This window comes from Alligator mississippiensis, chromosome 7 (genome assembly GCF_030867095.1).
Source record: "Alligator mississippiensis isolate rAllMis1 chromosome 7, rAllMis1, whole genome shotgun sequence".
NCBI classification, from domain to species: Eukaryota; Metazoa; Chordata; order Crocodylia; family Alligatoridae; genus Alligator; species Alligator mississippiensis.
The window spans coordinates 51,138,784-51,162,341 of NC_081830.1; the positions used below are offsets into that span (position 1 = coordinate 51,138,784).

The following is a 23,558-nucleotide window of genomic DNA, read 5'->3' on the forward strand; positions in this document are numbered from 1 at the left end:
GCCAGGCAGGGTTATTTTGTCCCAAGTGGCACAATTTGCCCCACACCAAACTGCATGTCCAGGCATGTGCGCTGAGGCAAAAAGCCCCGTCTCAAATTTGCACCACTTCCATTGAGCTGCTGCAAGCACATGTGCTTGCATGTGTAGATGCTTAGATGTTCATAAGCAGTCCATATACTACAGTGCTTCTTCCTGAATTTTTGATAATTCATATCTGGATCGGGGCATTCTGTTCAGAGTATATTCATGCTTATACCTCTGTCAACCTAGCTTTGTGCCTGCTTTCCCTTGAGCCCTTTCAGGTGCAGGTAATGCAAATTCTCCAAATTAAATTAGAGTGAATTAACATGGTTTAGTTTTCTTTTTACTGTGCATGACAAAATAGTCCCTGAAGTAAGCAACAGCGTTCTGCTTCTCAAGGCAGAACAAGGGAACAAAGAGGAGTATGCATAGCAGAATGTGTAATGTTGGAATCACAGGTTGCCAGAAGGAGGAAAAAAAAGAACAAAACCATCTTGCATGATAAAATCTTCATTTAAACATGGACATATTTGAACTAGTTGAAGAGCACATAAAGTATTTGTATTTCAGCAGAGCACCCATCTTTTATTTTGCTTCTGTTTCTTCTCGCAGCTTCTCTTCCCTCTTAGTTGAGTGTTTGCCTTGTCACTTTTAAATAGCTTCCCATAAAGTCAACAACATCTTTCTTTATGTTCCAGGTCCAGTTTGTTTGCTGCTTTTTTCTTCTAAAACTGCCATCTACAAATAGTGGGAAATTCTGCAGATGACTTTTTTTCAGCCTCTCTCTAAACTGGTAGTATTTCTTGCCTCTTTTAGACACAAGAAGCTACATAATTTAACACTTAGCATCCTAAATGGCCAAGTCTTTTAGTAGAAAAAAGGTTATTAAGACTCCTAAGACAGTGGCCAGATCCTGTGACCTGCCAGGCATCTCTCCAGAGCGAGACAGTAGCTTTCTTAACCAAAGCAGATTTCTACTGGAGACAGGTAGATCTGGCGTTCAGCCAGTTTTCCATTGGTATACCATACTGAGGGGCTCTGGTCTCATGTTTTTTCACCATTTTAGTATGTTCTAATCTTCTGTGTCTCTTCTCATGCACCCCTTCCCACATACGGCTTGTCCTTTCCACTCTATTAAAAAAAGTTCTGTCTACCACTTTAGCATCACACGCCCATACTTTGTCATATATTGTCCTCATCTTTGTTACCACATCTTTCACTGTACTTCACTTCTGATCATTCAGTCTTTCCTGTGGAGTTAAAGAACTTTTCTTGGCTATCAAAACAGACTGCTTGTTTCCCAAATCCCTAAATTAGTCTCTCTGAATAATAATTGTGAATGACATTGTAATTCGTTTAGCATCTTTTTCCCAGGTAATGAACAATGCTTTAACTAACAGATACAGCTGAATGCTTTGCTGTTGCTTTATAGCTCATTTCATGTAGCAGGTAGGTATTTCTACCACTGTTGCATTCATCAGATATATGATTCTGAGGTTCTAATCATTTAATAATGTTTCAGAGCCACCATTCTTCACTACAGCACAGATGTAATGGGAAAAATGTATATTGTGGTGGACAAATATGATTTAGAAAAAACTGGTGGTGCAGAACTTTACACTAAAGGACTCTTTCACTTTGTTTACCTAACAATTATGTATAAGAATCAAATCAATCTAAAAAGACTCTTATCTTGGGAGAAATGGGTGGAGAAAGGCAAGCATTAAACAGTGAAAAAAGAAGGAAAATGACCTAGACTGATCTGAAATTGTCTATGCACAACAAAACTGAGGATAAAGGTGAAAGGCATAAGCCACATAAATGGAATTAGACCCATTGTTGAACCTGTTGAACCTGTGCATCACAACACTATATATAGCATCCCTGAGGCTCTCAAGAGTGCTGCAAAACAGCATGTCCCACCTGCTATTTGCATGCACCAAGCCCATGACCACTCCATTTACTCTCAAGCACCCTATAAGTGGAGATCTTGAGAACATCACATTCTCAAGAACACCCACCATTCACACCCCCAGGAATGTCTTCCCCACCCTGTTTCTGGATTTGGCGCATGCAGCCAGAAGTAGTTGGGCCAGACTATGCATTTTGACAACCTTTAGAGCTCTGGGGATGCAGTGCAAAAATACATTGGTAGAACCTAGCCTTTTGGTGCCTTAGCAACCTAGTACCCACTGGCGACACGTAGGGCGTGCACATGGGTGCATATGCACCCCCTGAGCATGGCAGTGCACGCACTACGAAAAGGCATTGCCTGCAGGTGGTCGCGGCTAACCACCCTGCCACCAGCACTACTGGTGGTATCTGTGGGCGGTCAGCGATCACCACTGGCTGATGCTCCCATGGTTGGCGCTTACTATGTGCAGGTGCCTCATAAATTCACTTGTCTAATCCCTTGTGGTTATATGATTAGGTATCATATATAAGTAAGAATATGCAGTTGAGTAGAAAAAATAAAACCTAAACCACATACTAGATGCATCTACACATTCATTGATGCACTTTAGGTAATGCGCATTAAATCTAATACTTCTGGGTGCCTATAGATGAGCCAGCTGGTGGCTCTGACAAACTGTAATTACAGCGTATCAGAGCAGACTCAATCAAGTCTGATGGAGTGTAGTAATTACTGTCAGCCTCCGCATCTCATCTATCAGTGATCCTGCACTTAAAAATGGCAGCAGAAACTCTTTAAAACTTGTTTGATGAGCTTTAGATAAAGTGCCCCATTTTGAAGTGTGGGGCCACTGATACATAACGCTCCAGGCACTTAAATTAGAATGGGTCTTGGAGCCACCCTAATTAAAGCGCTTCCCCCCCCCCCACACACACACACACTTCTGCAGTATGTTGTGCTCTCTTCCTTTCTGTGTGCAGCTGAATTGGACAAATAACTTCATGTCCATTTTGCTGGAAAGGGTTCTGACTGATTTTGCCAATGTTCTTTGCCAATGTCATAATGCAATTATTTTTAGCTGTTTTTGAAGTTAGTTCTTGATCCAGAGTGCAGTGAAATCAATTAGAAGACCCTCATTAACTCCAGGGAGCCTAAATGAAGCCCTTTATTTAACAGAACAAGTCTCCTGACATATTTGTGTTATACAATTTCCAGAGGGCCAGGAAAACCTAGCCCATCCATCCTTCTGTAGCACTGGACATGTCTACATATACAACTAAGTCAAAGAAATACACTCTGGTGCTTATCATACCAGAGTTTTTTGTTTCCACGGCACCGCATTTACATGTGTGTCTGGGAATTCAGCATGTTGAGCCAGGTCAGAGCAGCCCCTGCTGGCAGGGGGCCCAGAAGCTCAGCCTGCCAACCCAGGGCTGACACAACCCAGCTCAATGTGCTGTAGAGGGGCTGCTGGGGCACAAGACTGCTCCCATGCAGGGCTAGCCAGGAAGCAGCCCCCGCACTGAAGTATCCTTGTGCCCTCGCCAGCCACTCCAGTGTCTATACATGTGTTGCCACAGAGTTAAGTAGTTTACTCCCACCTAATAGCACTGCATCACTTTATGTGTAGACACAAGACATTTACTACAGAGTTAGTCAAAGTTAGTAGACACACCCACTGAGTACTTTCTTCAACAAATCATAATGGAGTCAAAAATGACCATACTTGCAACTCTACAAAAAACAAACTACAGTGAATTAATCAAGCGGCTTCTTACCCTGGCTGAAATACTGAATAAGAGAGAGAGAGACTCTTATTAATATTTCTGTTCTAGAAAGTGGGGAGGTGTGCAGCCTCTACCCATAAGAAGCATGTATGTGCTTAATTATGACTCTGCTACTCTTTCAGGCTGTTCTGTCCAGTTCTCTCCTGTAAACATAGTTACTGTCTTGTATGAAACACTCTGGTTTCTATAATGTTATGCAAATAAGTTGATGAAGCAATATATTAGAACTGTGCGAAGCTTCAGGTGCTGACTCAATTTGGAGAAGATTCAGCCCAATTTGGAGGCCGAATCTCTAAATTTTAATTGGTCTCCTGATTCAATTCAAAGGTCCAAATTGATTCAAAGCTCTCTGAATCAATTTGGCAAAGATTCAGACAGCTTCAGAGATTTAGGCAGTCCCCACCCCTGCTGGTAAGTAGGGGGTGGAGAGGGATGGAGGAGGGGGAGGGAACCGTGGGGGACCCCCTGAACACTCTCCAACCCCCGCCTGCTCTCCCAGCTCCACCCCCCCATAGCTTCCCCACCCGGCCCTAGCTCTTTAAAAAAAAAAGCCCCCACTCACCGGCTAATGCCAGGCAGGGAGGCAATACCCACTGGCCCCCCAGTGCCCCACACTGCATGGGGGGGCTATGTCACAAGCCCCCCAACCCCTACCCACTCTCCCAGCTCCCCCCGCCACATGGCTGCCCCACCTGCCCCAGCTCCTGGCTCCTTAAAAAAAAAAAGCCTCGAACCCACTGACTGCTGCAGCAGCTGTCAGAGCTTCATTCAACATGGAGCAGTGGAGAGCAGCAGGGATCGCCCCCTCTCCCACCTGGTAGCAGCCAGTGAGTTCTGGGCCTTTTTTTTTCAAAGAGATGGGAGCTGGGGTTGGGCGGGGAAGCCATTGATGGGGCTGGGAGAGCGGGCAGTGGATGGGGCCGATTCAGCCAATTCGATGGCAGCTGAATCCCCAAATCAGATTCGGCTGAATCGATTCAGGACAGTGTTTCGAATCACTGAATTGAATCACTGTCCTGCAAATTGGCCAAATCCAAAGTGAATACTAGCCACTTCGCACAAGCCTACAATATATATGATTTTAAGGCACAGAGTTTCATTAGGAACAAAATAATATAGGGAAATGGCTTCATATTCATAGGTATTTTTTATATATATAAAATGTGCTGTCATGACCAGGGATCCAGGTTTTCCATTTCCCACGCAAGAACGTAGTAAACCACAGATTTTACCTTTTACTGGATGCAAATGCAGATTTCTCATTTTACCAGAGAAGCCTGCAAATTTTGCAGTTTTGGGATGAGCCCTCTGCAGGTTGGCAGATTTCCATCCTGCAGGGGGCTAGGAAGAAGTGGGAGGAGGGTAGTCAGGCAGGGGGTGCCATGTGCATGTATATGAACATGGCCTCAGGCAGCCTGGAGAGCAGCTTCTGCAGGTAAGTATGGGGGGAGGGGGAATTGAGCCCCTGTAGGGAGGGAGGGAGGAAGGGAATTGGGCAGGGCTGGGGCTGGGACTGGGGCTGCTGCCCAGCCATGAAGTGCTTGGGGTTTGGGGCCCAGGTCCACAATGTGTGGCTGCAGGGCCCCAGTGTGGGGCAGGATGGGGCCGCAGATGGCTCATCTGGAGGGCAGGAGGGGGGCCACACTGGCTCCCTGCTGCTGCATGCACTCTTGGGGGCAGGGGGGACCTGCACCCCACAGATCTGTGCATGAAATGGGGGTGGGGGTGGGCTACCTACTGCAGGCTTGGGCTCCTGCCCTGCTGCCATTCCCCGTGATGTCCTCACCCTGGCGGGTGCAACCTTGTGCCATAGGGCGATGCAGAGAAGCTGCCTGCCACCGAGAGCTCCGTGCTACCCTAGTGATGTGCCCTCTGTGAGCATGGCAGCTTTCAGGGGTGCATCCCCTCCCCACTGCCCTCACTGCAGCTATGTGCACGGGGGGCATGTCGCCAGGGCAGCATGGAGCTTGCAGTAGTAAGCAGCTTGTTCACGCAGCTCTGCTGTTCCCTGCTGGGGCAGGTCGCACCCACCAGCCTGCAGAGACCCTGGCAGCAGGGAGGGTAGGGAGCTAGCCCTGCCCTGTCCAAGCCCACAGTGTGTGGCCCACCCCACACCAACCCTGTGCAGAGATGTGGGGGGGCACAGTTCCCCACTGTCTTCTGGGTAGTGCACGCCCCAGCAGCGAGCTGGACTCCCCCACCTGAACCTGCAGCAGTGGGGGAGCTGAGAAGCAGCCACTGCCTCCTGCTGGGGGGGAGGGGGTTGCAGACCCAGGTCCCTGGCCCCATAGCCCTGGCAGCTGGGAGCCCCCTCCAACAGGGCTGGGGGGGCAGGGCTGGGGGTGCTGTGAGGGGGTCTTTAATTGTAATCATGTATTTGGGGGGGGTTATCAGAGAATTTGAGATTTATTTATACTTTTTAATCAGAGAATTTGTCATTTTTTTATCAAGGAAAACCAGGATCCCTGGTCATGACTGACATGACCTACCGAAAATAAATACGTAAAAATCTTCAAAACTGTATACTTATTTCAACTTACAAAACTTACCTGCTCAAACTGTGGTTGTTAGTGAACCTTTGCAAATTCCATTACCAATTACAGCTCATCAGTTTCTCACATCCTTTATGCAAATTACTGTACTCCATATCTCAATGAGTTCTATTTATAGCTGAACACTGCTTCTTTGTACTTATATTATCAAATAAAGTAACTGAGAGCAATTAACTAATGAACTAACTAGAGGCTTTTTACTTCTGGAACCATATTTTAGATTTGCTTTTCAAAAGAGCAGCTGAAGATCATTTTGATCTATAAATGAACTGGACTCAAATAATTTTGGTAATCTCTCAACAGATCACTTTAAAATGTTTACTATATCTTTAGATGATGAGTTCAGACCGGTTGGCAGGCTTTGATTAGCAGAACACAAGGATGATGAAGAAGATAAAATGATATACGCTCCTACTGTATTCTTACAACTATTTTCATGGATCTTAATGATATCATTAATATGTCATGAACATGAATGCTGCATGCCCCCAGAGGCTGGGGGGGCACGGCGAGCTCCCACAGGCAGCGGTGATGGTGGTGGCAGGGCCGTGGTGGCAGTGGCGAGCTGCCGCAGGCAGTCATCACAGTGTTATCAGTGGAGGAGGAAGAATGAGGGGGGCAAGTACCAACAAGCGGTCGGGGACCACCCACGCATGCTGCTGGCAGCAGTGGTGGAGGCCAGCAGCAATTGGAGACCAGCCACAGGTGCCGCTGGCAGCATCAGCAGCACTTTTTGCAGGGGGTGCACTGCCAAGCTCAGGGGGTGCACGTGCCCCCGCTATGCATCGTCAATGGTCATGCAGATCTTCTGAGTCAAATGTGATTCTGTGGAGGTGAATGCCTGAAATAAAAAGCTACCCAGGAATAGTCCATTCAAATTGACTAGCGCTTTGGACACATGGCATATACATCTGTGTCACTTATCCATGTATATCATTAACACAGGTTTTTGGCAGAATAATCTTAAACTGGAGTAGAGTGATTTCTGTTACTGTAGGGCTAAACTTTATGGCTAGGAATGGGCATTCAAAGAGCCTGAGCCTGAATTGATTCAGTCTTTGCAAGTTAGTCTAACCTGCCTAAGTTGAACCAGTTTGCAAGTGCACAGATGGGAATGTCTGAACTGGAGAAATGCAGACACATGCCTGCAGTGGCTCAGGCTAGAAGTTGGGGGGAACTAGATCAGCTCCCCCCTTCCATTCCATGGTGCTGAGCTGAGAGGGGGTGGCCAGGCTCCAGCAGGATGCCCTGAGTAGGGAGGGGTGTAAGACTCCACCCTGTCTACGCCATTCCAGGCTTTTCCCTGCTCACTGCTCAAGGGGTAGGAGTGTTGCCAGCCCCCAGCTAGCACTCTGAGGCAAAGGTGTGTGTTGCGTGCATGCATCTGTTCATGATACTGAGCTTTTCAATCTCCCTCTCCCTGCTTTTTCATATTGTCTGCAAACCTGGCAGGTGAGGGAGCCAGCAGGGGGCTGATAACATCACATTTATCAGCCCATCAACAAAATAAAAGCCTCTCTCATTAGTTCAAGATCTTCTTAAACAGCTTTTTCCAAGGAAGGAATGGAGGGACATTACCAGCTGACCTGCTGATTAGCTCCAAAAAGCCCTAAGTGGACACCGTTATGTCTGCCTGTCCCAGTGAAATTGGAGACACCCCCCCCCCACACACACACACACACACACACACACACCCCTACCCCATCAGCATTAACTAGCATACCACATGCCTAGGATCCGTGAGGCTGGGGCCCATTCCATGGGAAAGGGGAGGGAGGGGGATCCCTGTTTGAGCAGGGAGCAGCAAGGGGGTGGGAGGGCAGGGCAGAAGGAAGCAATTCAGACCCTGCTGTGCCTGCAGTATGCCCCAGAGCTCAGGCTGTGGAGCAGAGGGGCAGAGCCAACTCTGTTCTCTGAAACAGACAGCATAGCCCAGGGCTGCAGAGCATCTGGGATACTGGGCGACCCTGGTTTAACTTAAACCAGGAAAAGGTCTGGGCCAGAAGTTACATAAACTGGTTTGACCTAAATCAGTTAAGTCTGATACTACATTCAACCAGATTTATCTTAAACCAGTTTCAGCTATTTTGAAACTGGTTTATGTGCACTAAACTTATGTTCTGTTACAGGTTTAAACCAGTTTTTGCTCACTTAAATTGGTTCACGTGTAATGTCTTTCCCTAGCCTATGTATGTGCTCCATTATGCCATGTTGCACTGTTGTAAACTTGTGTGTCTGTGCCCATGTGGTGCCCCCTGCCTTTCTCCCAACAGCTCTTTGCCCATGCTGGGGCATCAGTACAGGTGCCCCCTGCCTGCTTAAACAAGTAGTTATTGCCATCCATTCTAACTGTTCACGTGTTTCTACTGCTCATGCACTGCTCAGGCGGTAAGGCGATTGCCTCAAGGTGCTTACTGTGCATATTCAACTTTTTGTTGTGTATGCATCGTGCATGAGCATAATCATGACATTGACCATGTCATTCTGAAACTGATGAGGTGGCACCCAAGTGCCCCTTATTGACTGGCCACCACTGGCTTAAAAAAAACAAGAGCCCTGGGAGAGATTGACCAATGGAAATAACTTGTGCAGGGACAAAGAGATATTTTATTGTCAGCATAAAAAAAAGTCAGTTTTTAAGACAAAAAAAAAAAACACAAAACCCCAACCAACCAAAAAAAGCTGGTTATAATCAAAGCTGTCCTGGAAACTCTTTCCACAAACAGAAAACAAAGCAACAACAACAACAACAACAACAACAATCAGTATTTTACCCCTCTAACTTTGTCAGGGCTTATTTGTCGTTGCTGCTGCTGCTTCTGCAAATGGGAAGCATAGTTTCTGCCTAAGTCTAATAAGGCAAGTAAAGGGATTGCCATCATAAAAATGCCAGGGGGGATAACACTAGAAAATATTTATTTATTGAAATCTTTGAGTTACCATCTAAGAAGGTGTTCAGAGCCCCTTTCCTTTCCATAAGAATGTGAGAAAATCAGGGTGCAGTCTACATGATTAGAAAGAAAGATCACTTTCACTGACGTTTGTTGTGTTGATTCATTCTCTTTACCTCAAATGGAAAGTATGATTCAGACTTGCTCGTTGCCTTACTCCCCAGAGAGATTTATGCTGTGACTTTATATCCCACCATCTGACACAAATCATTGCTGAAGTCATGACACCCTGAACTTGCAAGCACCCCAGGGATCTCTGTTATTTTTTGGGCTTGTTAAATACAACTTCATGTTTTTAGCAGCTATGATGCTACACAGATAAGAAATATAAAATTATGCATCCTAAATACCTACTGATTTCTCACTGAGGTAAAGTTAAGGATGTATTAAGTGCTTTGCTGAATCATGGCTTGTTTTTTTTTTAAAAGATAGCAGGGAAAGAATCTGTAAAAAATGTTATAGTGCAAACTATAAGAAGCATCACATTGAAATCAAAATGTTTACCTAGATCTTCTATAATTGGCAAGAAAATCTTAACCTGTCTTTAACTAAGTTATGACATTGTAGGCCAGAAATCTATTCAAAAATGCACAAAATAGCATTGTTTGTTGAAACCAGATCTTCCTCTTTTCCTCAGAGAGCATGTATTCCTAGCATTGTAACTGTTACTAAGAGACCATGAGCCAGATTCTGATCACGCTTGCAACAGGATACAGCCAGAGCACTGTACCTCCCTTGAAGGCAATGCAGTTGCCCTGGCTTTAAGCCTAGTGCAACTGAGATCAGAAATTGGCTTGCTGAATTAAAGCTCTTTTCTACGTATAACTTCAATAGCACTGTCAATACAGTCCTCACCTTAAAAAATTTCATACTTCATTTTCTTTCAAGAAAGGCCCCAAGCCAAACCCAATTGGGGGTTTACACATATTTTGTTCATAGTGGGATTTTCAAACCAGGGTGTGATTTGGCCTTCCTTAATTAAGGCAAATGACTGGAAATCAGGAGCTCCAGAGTCATTTCCTGACTGCTGTATACCTCCAGAGTAAAATCTGTGCAAATAGCTCAGTGTCTTTGAGCCTCTTTCCTCCTCTTAAAATGGGAGTAATAGTACTTCCAGCTACTTGGGTGGGTCTACACAAGACACTTTACAATGCAGTAGACTAATTTACTGTGTGGTAAAGAGCCACCATCAACACATGCAGGCAGTTACTGGGTGCATCTGCACATTCATTAGTATGCCATTGTTACTGCACATTCAGTTCAGTACTTGGATAATCATGTACTAAATTAATGCACTAGTGCCAGTGCATGGGTTTTTACAGATGCTAACTGCACAGTAGCCTAATACTACTGCACAGTAATGTATTAGGCTGGTTTTGCTCAACACACTACTGCACAGTGTTATTAGGCTAATGCACAATTAGTGTCACACACCCACTGTGCAGTAAATTAGTCTACTGCTGGGTAGTTTGCTACCTGCAAATGCAGAAGCAAATTAACTGCGCCATAGTTTCTGTGCAGTAACACATGTGTAGATGCTGACTGGGAGCAAATTTGCCCCACCAGTCAGCCCCATCACCAGGGGGGCTACCCTTGGGCTAGACTCAGGGCCATGGGGCTCAGAGTTCTCCAGCCCCAGGGCTGCAGCGGCTCTCTGCTTGCCCCAGGCTGGCCTTTAAAACTGTGCTGTGACCCAGGGGGCCTGTGCCACCTGCTGCCTGCCTCTGGCCATTGGGTTGCACAGCAGTCGCCCCACGCTGACCGCAGCAGCCTGCATGGACCCCAGCACTGTCTCCCAGCCCAGCCCCACCACCAATGACAGCATCCACATGTGCATCATTGGCATCCCTTCCAGGGTCCAGGCAATCAGCTAGGGGCTGGAAAGCATCAGCATGGGGCCAGGGGGCCTGAGATGCTGCAGTGATCCTGGCCACATGGCTGCACAGCACGGGGCAGGGTGTAGAAACAGGAAAGAGACTGACCTGGGCCAGGAGGCAGTCACCACGGTGAGCAGCGTGGCAAACAGGAGCCCAGGGCACAGGGTGTCACTTCCAGGACCTGGGAATGGAGCAGACATCATAGTGGGATGGTTGTCAGCCATTGCACAGGCTCTGGTGACAATTGAAGAGGGTTATACCAGCACACTGAAGACTGTTCCAGGTCAGAAATGCAGATGGCCAGGGAACACCATGTGGGGCTGTTTTTTAAAGAGTGCCCCTGGCCTCAGGCAGCTGTGGCTGGAGCCTCCAACTTCCCCTGGCTGCTGCAGGGGGGTGGAGTAGGGCCAGAGCAGGTTAGTGCCATGAAGAGCAAATCTGCCTCCAAATGGCTGCACGTGTAGATGCCTGCCCAGGGCTGGTTTACTGTGCAGTAAACCTATATAGCATAAATTGCATGTGTAGATGCACCCCTTGTTGTCTGTTTTGTTGACCCATCAGAGGAGTCAGGCTCTGCCAAAGACTTGCAAGAAGACTAGTGGGAAGTCAAATAATAATAAAAAAAAAGATTAAATGTATGTTCCTAATCTGCATCCTTCTAATACTCTCTGCATCAGGATGCATCTTTTTGTAAAAGAGCTGTTTCTTAATTTGCACTAATCTTTTGTAGTGGCTTAAATAATGTTCTGTTATTCAATAAAACCCCAAAATACTGTCTGAAAATGATGCTTCATCATGTAAATTCTGCAAGCTCAGCATCAGCCACATAATGTCCCTTTTGTCTACAGACTCTCTTACTTCTGCCCACTAAGTGTCAGAAGGGGTCAGCCAACACTGAAATATTCTGAATGGCCTTACTCTAGGCCAGGGCTGGGAAAAATATGGCCCACAGGCTGGATCCCACCCACCAGTTGATTTTCATCCAGGCCATGGGTGCCCACCAATTAATTGTATCCAACCCAGCCCATTCGTTTTGCTTCCACCTGCATGCAGGGGAGGGCCCGAGCCCTGGTCAACATGCACAGCTTCCAGGCAGGGCCACTGTTGACACTGCTGTGAACATACTCAGCTTCCTCAGACTCCAGCAGCAGCTCCTTGTGTCTGTTGCAACACTTGCTCTGGGCAGCAGGGAGGGAAGCTGAAGCTGGGCAGAAGAAAGGAGCATGGGGCTGGAGCTGGTGGAAGCACAGAGCCCAGGCCTCATGCCCACCCGGAGCGTGGAGCTCTCAGTGGCAAGGAGTGGAACTAGGCTGGCTTGCCTCATGTACAGCTCTCAGGACTCGTGTGCCACTGCGGGGGGGGAAAGCCCTGTACGATGGAGCTGGTAGCCTGGCCCTACTCCCTGCCACTATGTGCAGCTCCTGAAACTCCACCAAAAGTGGCAGGGAGCCCTGCCTCCTGCTTCCCAGTGGAGTCCTGTCTGCTGCACATGGCAGCAGGGAAAAGGGAAGGCAGCTGGCTCCATCATGCAGGGCTTCCCCCCCCAACCACACCCCACATATGCTCACACCCACCCACCCACCCACCCACACACACAATACAAGAGTAAGACTTTATTTTTTAGCTATTATGCAATCACCTCTATATAGACTATGCAAACATACACAAATCAGGACAAAAATACTTTTTCAAACCAAACTAAGACATGTTGTAGTAGATGTTTGACTTTTAGTATGCGATTTATTTTTTTTTCCCCCCACTTCCAGTTCCAAGGTGGTAACCCCCCCTTTACTTCTATAAGTAAGGGGAAGGACTTCTGGTGGCAAAAGTCAGGGATTCAGGGGGGGCAGAACTTCCAGTCCCAAGATAGCGACCAAGGGGCAGGGCACCTGTCAAGGGGCAGGGCTACTGTTGCAGTCCTCAATAGCTCACCAAAACTCATGAAGCAGCCTTCCAGCTGAAATAGTTTCCTAACCCTGCTCTAGGCCCTGCTACCACTGAAAGCTACTAAAAGACACCAATAAGTGACAGACATATTGGACCTCTATATGGTATCTTGGGCCTGCCAAACATCTGAACTTTTAATCTCTTCCTAGAGTTGTCAGCCTCTAATACCTTGATATCAAGTGTGAGGAAGCATGGTCCAGTGGCTGGTGCACTTGACTAGGACCTGTAAAAAACTTGCATTAAAATCTTTTCTGTGTCACTGACTTTCTGAGTGACCTTGGGCAAGTCATTTAGGACTAGATTTGGAAACAGACTTAGATGTTGCATTGCTGAGTATTGCAACACTCACCTCTGAGGTTCCTGCCCCTGCAAGGAATCTGCAGCCCTGAATTTGGCATTTCAACTCCCTATAACCTCCCAAGAGCCAAGTACCTTAGAATGGGATCCACAACATCCAGCAGATGGAGTAGAAAATGGCCTAGGATAGTCAACAGAGAATGCTTGTGATCAAGGTATGTCCAATCCTCTCCGTGGTTTAGGCCTGCACTTAGGATTCACAGCCCTGAGCCCTAGTTTGACGTTAGATGCTTAAGTCATGCCTTTGAAGAGTCAAGGAGCTATCACTTCATTCCACTTAAAGTGGTGCTTCCCTTTTATGTGATAGCCTAGCAGCTATAATATTCACCAGGAGATGGGATGCCCAGGTTCCTTTGCCTTTGCCTGGTAAGCTCAAACCTTCACTTCCCACCTCCCAGAAGAGTGTCATAATAAGAGTACCTTGCAGAAGAGTGACTTGGCCTCCTGAAAAAAACAGCTGGAGGTTAGACACTGATTAGTTATCACTCTAAGGATCAGCCTATAAATAAACAGCTAGGCTGCCATTTAAATTACATAAATTGTCCTGAAAAATAACACATTGATTAGATTTTTACTGTGTGCATTTAGCTTTCTAAAATGAAGATGAAAAGGTCCCAGCCAGTGCACTGATTAGATCATCTCATACAAAATGAATAGTCATGCCAGCCTGCCAACCCATCTCACAGAATGCAGAAAGGCAACCCAAACAACAAAATGAACAGATGGACTCAGTGGGTGCGGTTCACGAGTTGCTTAATGCGCAGTAGCCTAATAACACTGCTCAGTAGCGTGTCACAGCATGGACAGTGCTAATATGCTACTGTGTAGTATTATGCTACTGGACAGTAGCATCACTAAAAAGGCATTTGCTGGCACTAGTGTGCAGTAACTATAGTTACTGCACATTTAGTTAGTACTTCATTAAGCAAGTACTAAATTAAATGCTCAGTAACTACTGCGCATTAATGAACATGTAGATGTGCCCAGTGCGATGGGAGACCTTCTCCCTCTGAACCTTTACCTACTCAGCTTGCCCAGGAAAGCTTATGGGTTTTGCAGCATGCCCTGAAATTCAACACATTTAGGCTTTTTTTTAAGCAACTGTTTCCTACGCAGGGACATATTTGTATGGCCCACATTACTGCAGTAACTGAGTATTTTGGATATGGGCCTATTTCTCTTCCTACATCATGCACCTTATAGTATCACAATTCAGAAAGTGAATGAATGAAAAATCTATCGAGAACTTTTCAATCAGGCATCTGCAAAATTAGGCCTTTGTAAATACAAATGTTTTTTATCATTTGTTTTCTAGCATGTCTATGACTTTGTGAGCACTCAAGAATGATCACCCCTGCTCTAATTTGCTCAAAACCTAGAGATTACCTTGGACTCTAAATACATTTCTGTAACTAACTACACCCACCCGCTCCATTTCTCTTCTGCCTTTTAGATTAGTATTTTTTACCCCAATGTTTAGTGTTCAGCCAATGGTGAAATGCAAACCTTTTGTCATCACATGTTTTTACAGCTTCTACATCAGCATAGCATTCTTATTCATGCCAGATAAGATATGGAGACCTCCTCCACTCTAGACAGCAGAAAAGAAGATCTAGCCCAAATGCTAAAAATTACCACTTAGTGATGGAGAAAGAGATAGGTAATACCAGTGTGACAGGTGGCCTCCTGGGGCCGAACTCTGTGGCCCGCCTGCCTGTCACCGTGACAAGAGGCCTACTCAGGGCCGAGCTCTTCGTGGCCCGCCCACCTGTCTCTGGGCAACCGCCCGCTTATCTTGCCCACCACGCCTTTGATGATAATTGATTCGCATATCAATGTCAATTAAGCGGGAGGCTGCCCGTTGTAGTGCCCCGATGCCAAGGTGCGCTCTGCGACTCCAACCTCCCCTAATACCGCAGCCCAAGCCTCGCAGATGGCATCATGGTGTTCCTAATCACCGGCCCCACACTGGGCCCCAGAATCGTCCTAACAGGACCCCTGTCTGATCCTTCCTATCAGGCAGCCTCTCCGCCGTCATCCAGGCTACTAGCCCTCCCGAAGCCATTTTCCCCTCTCGGGTGCGGTCCCCCCGGGACCTTCGGCTACCTGGCCCTGGCCCACCTCAAGGCCAGTTGGGACCCCAGGCCCGCAGCTCTTGGGTGTCCCTTGCGGTGGGCCCCCGGCCCTTTTGACTACCATAGTCCTGGCCCCGGCTTGGGCCAGTCGAGGGTACTCTCCCCTTCGGGCTGGGTCTCTCTAGCCGCTCACTCTGTCACTGGGCCTCACCGTGCCACTACTCCCCGTCCTCTTGGGGGCAACCGCAGCACCACGCCCGCATCACTCCCACTCTCGCGGTCCACCCTTTCTGGGCCCCTCACAACACTGGCCCATCTGGGTCCCCCAACAAACACTAGGGTAACCCACCCGATGGTGGTGGGAGCTAGGGGTTAAGGCACCCCGACCCGCCTTTCACCGGGGTGGCAACTGGCCTGGCATTTCCTGGGGGCTCCCGCACCACTGAGAGCCCCACCAGACCACCCACTCCCAGCAGGGTACAGTTTCAGGTCATGCCCAGGACCAGGAGCCTCCTGCCAACCCTTTGCAGCTCCCCCTTACCTCCAGGTCATTCACGGCAATGTTAAAGCCAGGCAATGTTACTACCTGCCTCCTACAGCCAAACTGCCTTGTTTATATAGGCAGCCTAGGCCTCAAAATGTCTGCCCTAATCAGGCACCTGGAGGCTGCCAGCTCCAGGCCCTTAAAGTGGCAGAGACACCCTGTGCTCTGCCACAACCAGGTGACCTGGAGAAAATTCAGAGTGACAATCACAGGCACCATCTTATTCTGCACATCTCTGCCCAGAAGAAGAACCTTCCTGCTACTTACAAATGTCGATTGATGTGTAAGGAGCTGATTAGTCATTTGTTTTCCATTAATCAGAATTAGAGTTGGCTGAAGATTTTTTTTTCAAATTTCAACAATTTTTCATCAAAAAACAGGAGTACATTTTTAATTAAAATTTTCTTGATTAAAAAATCTTATTTTCAATGAACTGTTATTGGAATACAGCTCTAAGAAGAGGCTATATCTTCAAAAACATGTTTTTTCAAGTTTTTTTATGCCCAGAAAATAATTCATGCTGTGGTCCATGCCTCATGGCTTTTTCTTTAACCTTACACTATAATATTTTTTTTTCCTGTGGCTCTGTAAGAGTAATTTTCCTTCAGCTTAAGCAAGTCTGGTGGAGTTACCTAAAATATATGTGAGAGAGATAAGAGATTATGTCGCATTCAAAGTCAGGTTAATTTTCTTGAATTGCTTGCTCTTGAATGGAAATATATGGGAACCTGTTGTTATACATTAACTGAAACTTATGTATTATCCCATTCATAACAAGCTTGAAAATCTCAACTTTATTGGCTATAGGATGATTTGTTTCTTGAGAGAAAATATTCTATTCTTGTCTTGTTCTATATTTTATACTTACTTTTTTAAGGCAGAGATAACATTAGTTAACAGTTCAGGTTTTTTGTTTTTCTAGAAACACTGTGTGTGTGTAGTGACACACTTTTACACACTTCTCATATTTTCATGGGAGTGCACAGGCATTTACTGCAAAGCAGTTGATGTGTGCTAAAGTCCTCGCCTCCTTTCCTCATGTTAATTTGTTCATATTGTCATGTTCTGCATGTGTGTATAGGTATAATTGTGTATACCTTTGCTCAAAATTCAATGTGTATTTAATTTCAAACTGGTAGTCTTATATTTCTTCAAAGGGAAAAACAGATTTAATGCAATCAAACCTTTGATATACTCATTTTTCAAAACATTAGCAATATCAAAACTAAGCAATACCTCATCATTTAAGACTGGCTTTTCTCTAGGTGTTTGCAGCGATGTATGCCACTTTCTGCACTCTTTTGGCAAGCTGGGGGAGCTGCCTGACAGCAGAGCAGCCTGACAGTGGGGCTCCTTTCTCCCAACTGCAGCCAGCAGTAGCAGTGCAAGTTCCTTGCACTGCTTCTCCCTGCACCATAAACTCATATGGGGGGGAAGGGAAAGGCAGGCCTTCCCAACTTCCTTCCCAGCTTCCTAGCTCCTTTTCCACACACACCCCTCCACCACCACCACCACCACCACCAAAGTTCCCAGTGTAGTGAAAAGCAGAGCCAGGAACTTGCGCTGCTGCTGCTAGCTGCAGCTAAGGGAAAGGAGCCCCCCTGCCAGGCAGGTCCCCCTCCAGCTTCCCAGCTCAGGTCCTGCTGCAAGCTGAGCTAGGCTTCCCTGCAGCAGGGGGGATTCTTTCCCCAGCTGCAGCCAGCAGCAACAGCATAAGTTCCCTGCACCACTTTTTGCTGTGCTGGGAAATCTGGCCTGGCCTGGCCCTGCCTTAACAAAAACCCAAGCTGGAAAGCTAGGGGGGAGGGGAGAGGAGGGGGTGCCTGGCAAAGGGACTCCTTTTCCACCCACCTCCCACCAGAGTTCCTAGCACAATGAAAAGCGATGCAGGGACCTTGCACTGCTACTGTGGGCTGCAGCTGGAGGATGGGAGCCCCCCCACCATGAGGCCCCCACAACACAGCTTGCTGGCTGTTATCCAGCCACGGAGCCAAGCCAGGTCTGCATGGCAGGGGGGCTCTCTTCCCCCTCTTCTCCCCCCGCCCCCAGCCTCTGCTGACAGTGCTCAGCTGGAGGGGGATAGAGCTAAGGCGGGCACTCTGGTAGCTTCCTGGGAGGCACGTGGGAGTGCCCCCCCACCTGCTAGCCTTGGCCAGTGCAGGCAGAGACTGAGTCCCCTCACTGAACAGCTCATCTGTTTGGTTAGAATTCACTCTAACTAATAGCACTTTGGCTCAGTACAGACAGTCAAAAAGCCCAGGGCTGAATTGATTCAGCCTTTGCAGATTAGTCTAAGCTTTGCAGATGCAACCAATAGGCAAGTGAACAGACATTCAGTTTTGATTCTGGAAATGCAGCCACTTGCCTGCTGCGGCCCAAGCCAGAAACTGGGGACACTAGAGCAATGTTTCTCAACCCAACCCAAAAGTGGGTCGCAAAAATATATGAAAGGATCACAAACAAATTTTTAGAATGGATTCTCCTTTTAAAGGAGAAAAACATGGGAAACCATGCGTTTTCCCTCGCAGGCCTCCATGTCCAACACACTAAGGGGTTGGGGCCTAGGGGCAGCAGGTTGGGAGTGAGGGGCACAGGCATGACCAGGGGGCAATTTTCTACTTAAACTATTTCCTGGGTCAGGATTGGCTATTGATGTTTACAAATGGGTCCTGGTACAAATAGTGTTGAGAACCACTGCGCTAGAGCACATCTCCCTGCTGGGCTGGAGCAGACAGCTTCAGCCAAGTCTAGCCTGCCCACCCTGCAAGGGTATGGTTGTGGGGGAGGTGCAAAGTATCCTGGGATGCTGGGTTAACTTGAATCTGGAGGTGATCTGGAACAGAAGTTCAATAAACCAATTTAACTTAAATCAGTTAAGCCTGATGCTACATCCAGGTTTATCTTAAGCCAGTTTGGGCCATTTTGAAAGTGGTTTATGTGCACTGCACATCTATTGTGTTACAGATTTGAACTGGTTTCCAATCACTTACACCGGTTTATGCGTAATTTCTGTTTCTAGCCTTTAAGTAAAGTGCGATAGAATGCTTCCCACCAGGGGCTTTTTGAACATCTGTACTTAGCCTAAAATGTCAGGAAATATTTTCTCTTCCTACGTGTGCATTTTTGTTTCTAATAAATATTTGGCTGATTCTGCAATCTGCATTGGTAAGTAACATTTGCTTCTGTTGAACAGGACAACTCATAAAAGTACCAGTCTTTGCAAATAATGGTTGGACATTCAAGCTGTGTACTTGCATTAATTAAGGGCTGATGTTGTCAGCTTAGCAGAGTAAAGATATTTGGTGATGCAGCCTGAACTGGCTGAGCTCTTCTTGTAGGTGATTACTCCACAAGCAGCAGAACAGATAATGAAAAACCTGGCAGGGAGAATTTAATAGGAGAAAAGCACGGGTTTACAAGTGAGTCATCTTGTAATACTGGGAGCAATGAGTTCGATGCATGGTGTGTTTATGACTGAATGAGTCAGAAGATGGAAATGTAAAGCTACAGTTTTCCAAGTTTACTCTTTGCAGAGAGACTCATAGGGCCCACTTTGGTCCTTCCTTAGTTCCCCTTGAAATCAGTGGCATTGCTCAAGGAGTAACTCACACTTCATTGTGAGTAAGGCCATAAAAACTTCGGCCCTCGGGAAGAATGAGACATAACCATCCTACGTGGATGAATGATTCAGAAGTAATCAGAGCCCTTCCTTGAGCCTTCACCCACTTTCCTCCAGAATAGATCAACATTTTATTAAGATAATGAATGATATATTTTCCTCTTCCTCCTGGGCTCCAAGTTGGAGCCTGCCAGGTCAAAATAGGGCATCAGTAGTAGTGCTTAGGGCTGTATGGAGAACAAACACTTTATTTTGCAGAGGAATATAAGAGTTCAGAATTTGGTGGTGGCGTTAGGAAGAGAAACCTGAAATTTAAGAGATTCATAGCAAATAAAAATTCAGAGAAAAAAATTGTATCAGATTGATTGAAACATTTCCCTTGACAAAACTGGCTGTTTTGTTTCAGTTTTGACTTTAAATGTTATAATACAGAGAACAAAAGCAAACCCAAACCTTTATTCTACAAATGTCACAACAGGCTTTTTGACACTGTCAGGGTTGTTTTCCCTTTGTGGTTTCCTGAAACAAAATGGAAAATGGCCATTTCAGTGGAAAATGGCTCAGTCTAAGTTTTCTGGCTGGCACTAGTAGTGCTCCTCTAATGATTCTTCCAAACCAATTTACTGTACTTGAGAGGTTTGTAAATGTTAGGCAAGCTCCAGAGAACCATTCAAGAATTTGGGAGCAGCACCAAAAGAACTCAGACTTCTTCTTTGGAGATTCCTTCATTACTAAGGTGGAACAAACTAAAGAACAAAGGAACAAGTCTGAAGCCTTTCGTACAAACAGGGCAAGTGATGTAGGATGCAGCACTAGATGCAGACAAAATAAATGAACAATCCTAGTGATCTGAACAAATGCAATCCTAATTTCCATTGACATTAGTTGCAGTTGTAAATATCATGCCACTGTGCATGTATTAGGCTGAAACAGCCATTTCAGTAGCAATGTTTTAAGATAGGAAAAACAGAAGTATAACTCATTTAAGGGTAGATGTCTTAAATGGCAAGTTTGATAACAGCAAGAGCTTGGAATAGATGTAGAATTGCTGCACAGATGAACTGCCTGATGTTCATTGCCAAGTGTATTTGTTCTCCCAAGATAATCTACTTGTAAAGTTCAAGAATATTAAATCAGTACCTTCACTCTCAAGTGGTTGACGTATGTATCAGTTTTCTCAGCTTTCAAAAGAAGACTTGTTTGACTTACTGCAAGAGGCTGCTCTGAGGGTAACAGACTCTGAATTTTCCCTGTTAAAATTTGCCTAACTTGTGCAAATACACTGAAAAGGTAGGGAACAAGGTCCTGGGAGGGTATACTGTACCACCACTGCTAGGCCTTTTTACTTATGTGCTTATTTTATTGCATTCTTCAGTATAGTGTTGCCATACTTCACAAAAAATAATGAGTTTCTCCCCAAAACATCCCTGCAAAACAATATACCCTTCTATAGATAAGGGAAACAGAGGGTAGGAGGGGAAAGGGAAAGTGGAGAGGGGGATGCAGTGTTAGGTGACTGGTCCAAAATTAAAGAGGAAATTTATGACAAGGATAATAATATAACTAGAGCTAGACCACCAGTAAATTACATTTTCTGCAGCACATGTGTTTGAAATGTCAGCAACTACGTAGAGTTAGAGCTTGTGGGAGCCTTAGGCAGCCTGGCCAACTAATAAAGCTGGTGATGTGTCTAGAACACATGGGCATCTGGCAGCAGGCTGTACGAGAAGTCAATGGTAGTCCTTAGAGAGTCAGGCTCCAGCCCCCTGTTGCATTCTGTCTGTCCTTTATCACATAAACGGAATAGCTCCAGAGATCTCTGTTCAGCTCTTACAACTCTGTTTGTCTCCCCTCTTCCTCCCTGCCCCTTCCTGCCCTTCCTCGGCATGCCCATGGCAATGAGAGTTAGAACATATCCTTGTCTTTCTCAATTATTGCAAGAATTTCCCCCCTAATAAGTTGCATATAGAATTGTAACAAGCACACTGAATGGAATGGTGGCTTCAAAATACAGATGTTCCATTGCTCTCCTCCCATCCTCCTGTGAACACCTGATCTGTTTAGTGTAATGCACTGTTAAAGAGATAGGAGATGGGGTGCTCCATGGAACACCTGAGTCACTATGCAGAGGAGATGAGGCTGCCTGTTTCCAAAGCTACTGGCTAGTTTTTCTGCTGCTGTGCCTCTCTGTTGCTAAGGCAGGTTTCTATGGCAAAGGCCCACCAAGTAAGTGAGGATTACACAGAGCAAATGTTCAAAACAAATGATCTGGCTATTATAAGCAGCTGGTTTCTTCAGGGTAAAACAGATTGGAGGATGATCGAGAAAGAAAAGGCACTTGGGAAGCACTGTAGAGAGGGAGATCTTTGTGTGCAAAGGCAGTTACTATGTTGGCGGTTGTAATGGCTGTCCTATGCGGTCAAATGGGAAGAAATGGGAGGTGATATTGTAACCTCTCAAAGGTGTTTTCTTGCAAACTGTTGAGGCTCCCTCAGTGCCATTAAAGTCAGCAATAGTGGAAGGGGCTCAAAAACTTCCCAGAAGTTCTCAGCGGCATCTTGTGGGCTCCAGATCAGCTGGAAATTATAAAATAAAAGGAGAATATGACTCTATGCCTTCTGTCCAGGGCTGCTTAGCAGAATAAGGGCCACTTGGTTTGCTAGGCACAGACCAGAAATCTTTGAAGTGACTGTGGGACTGAGCCACTTAACTGAGGATTCCATCCGTTTGGCTACGAGTGGCTTGATCTGCTGGCTGCACCTTTCCCTACTTGGGGTGATGGCCGTAATAGGTCCATCCTAAAGATGCAACCCATTTTTACTTTCTTGATCTTGCACCTCAGAACTGCATATGGGAAGTTCTGATGTGGAAATCAGGGCAGTTGCCTTTCTGTCACACTCCCAATAATCCTCTCTCCAATCTCTTAGAAATTGTGCTTGAACTGTACCCCAGTAGTATCAATACAGGTAAGATGATAAAACAAAGCAATTTAATGCTATTTATGACATCACTCACTGAGACTATGGGTGTTATCTGTTGGTACTTCTTAATATTTTATTTAAGAATCTGAGGAAGGTAAAAAAATAATTAGGCAATCTGAATATAAGTCAACCTGATTCACTGTAGGCAGCATGGCAAAAGTGGCTCTTTAAGAAGGGCTAATACATGACAGGGTATGGGCCTAGTTGTTGAGAAGTTGTATCATGCCCAGGAACTACATGGAGAAAGCATGAGGCGATTATGTGAGATCTGGACAAACAGGCAGGTGAAGATGAGCATGGACAGCATGAGGGTAGAATGGGGTATAAATTGGTCAGGAAGAAATTCAGGTTGGAAATCAAAAGAGTTTCTAATCATCTGCAAGGTTCTCGAAGGTTCTGGGAGAGCCTTCCAATGTGGGTAGGAAGGGAAACCCCACTCCTAATTTGCTTTTAATTCACAGGCTGCTTCTGCTGCTGTACAGGGTCCCCACATGTGTGCTGCTGCTCTCAGCGCAGGCTGCTGCTGTACGGTACTGAGCTCCCCAAGGACCACCAGTCTGCTGTCCCCCTCCCCTAATCAGTACCTGGGGCTGGTGCCCAGCTTGCTCACTCATCGTTGCAGTACTGATCAGACGTGCTAGCAAAGGACTCTACTCAGTGAGCCAAAAGGTCCCTTCCAGTCCTATGTTTTCCAAGTTTCTTACTTTCAGAGAAAGAATCTAGAAGTCTTATAGTCTTAATGGGATCTGACATGGAAAATTCAATTGTGATTGATATTGTAACAGACCTTCTATTACAAGATTGTGTGGAAATAGTATATATTTGAGGCTGAACTATTAAAAAAAGCTACAGCCCTATCTGGTAGTCTTTGCAGGCAGAAGCCATGGCCTGACTAGATACCTGGACTATTCTCTTGCCCTAGAATTGGTCTT

The 23,558-nt window shown here is 46.0% G+C and overlaps 1 long non-coding RNA gene across 1 annotated transcript; it reads right to left on the bottom strand.

Annotated features, from left to right (window-relative positions):
- Positions 1-436: 436 nt before the first annotated feature.
- Positions 437-16,080, bottom strand: LOC109284195 (uncharacterized). Its single transcript, XR_009463671.1, has 4 exons — positions 16,024-16,080; positions 13,828-13,851; positions 11,209-11,284; positions 437-759 (listed from the first exon to the last, which is right to left on the bottom strand). It is a non-coding gene; the product is annotated as an uncharacterized LOC109284195 (long non-coding RNA).
- Positions 16,081-23,558: the final 7,478 nt, after the last annotated feature.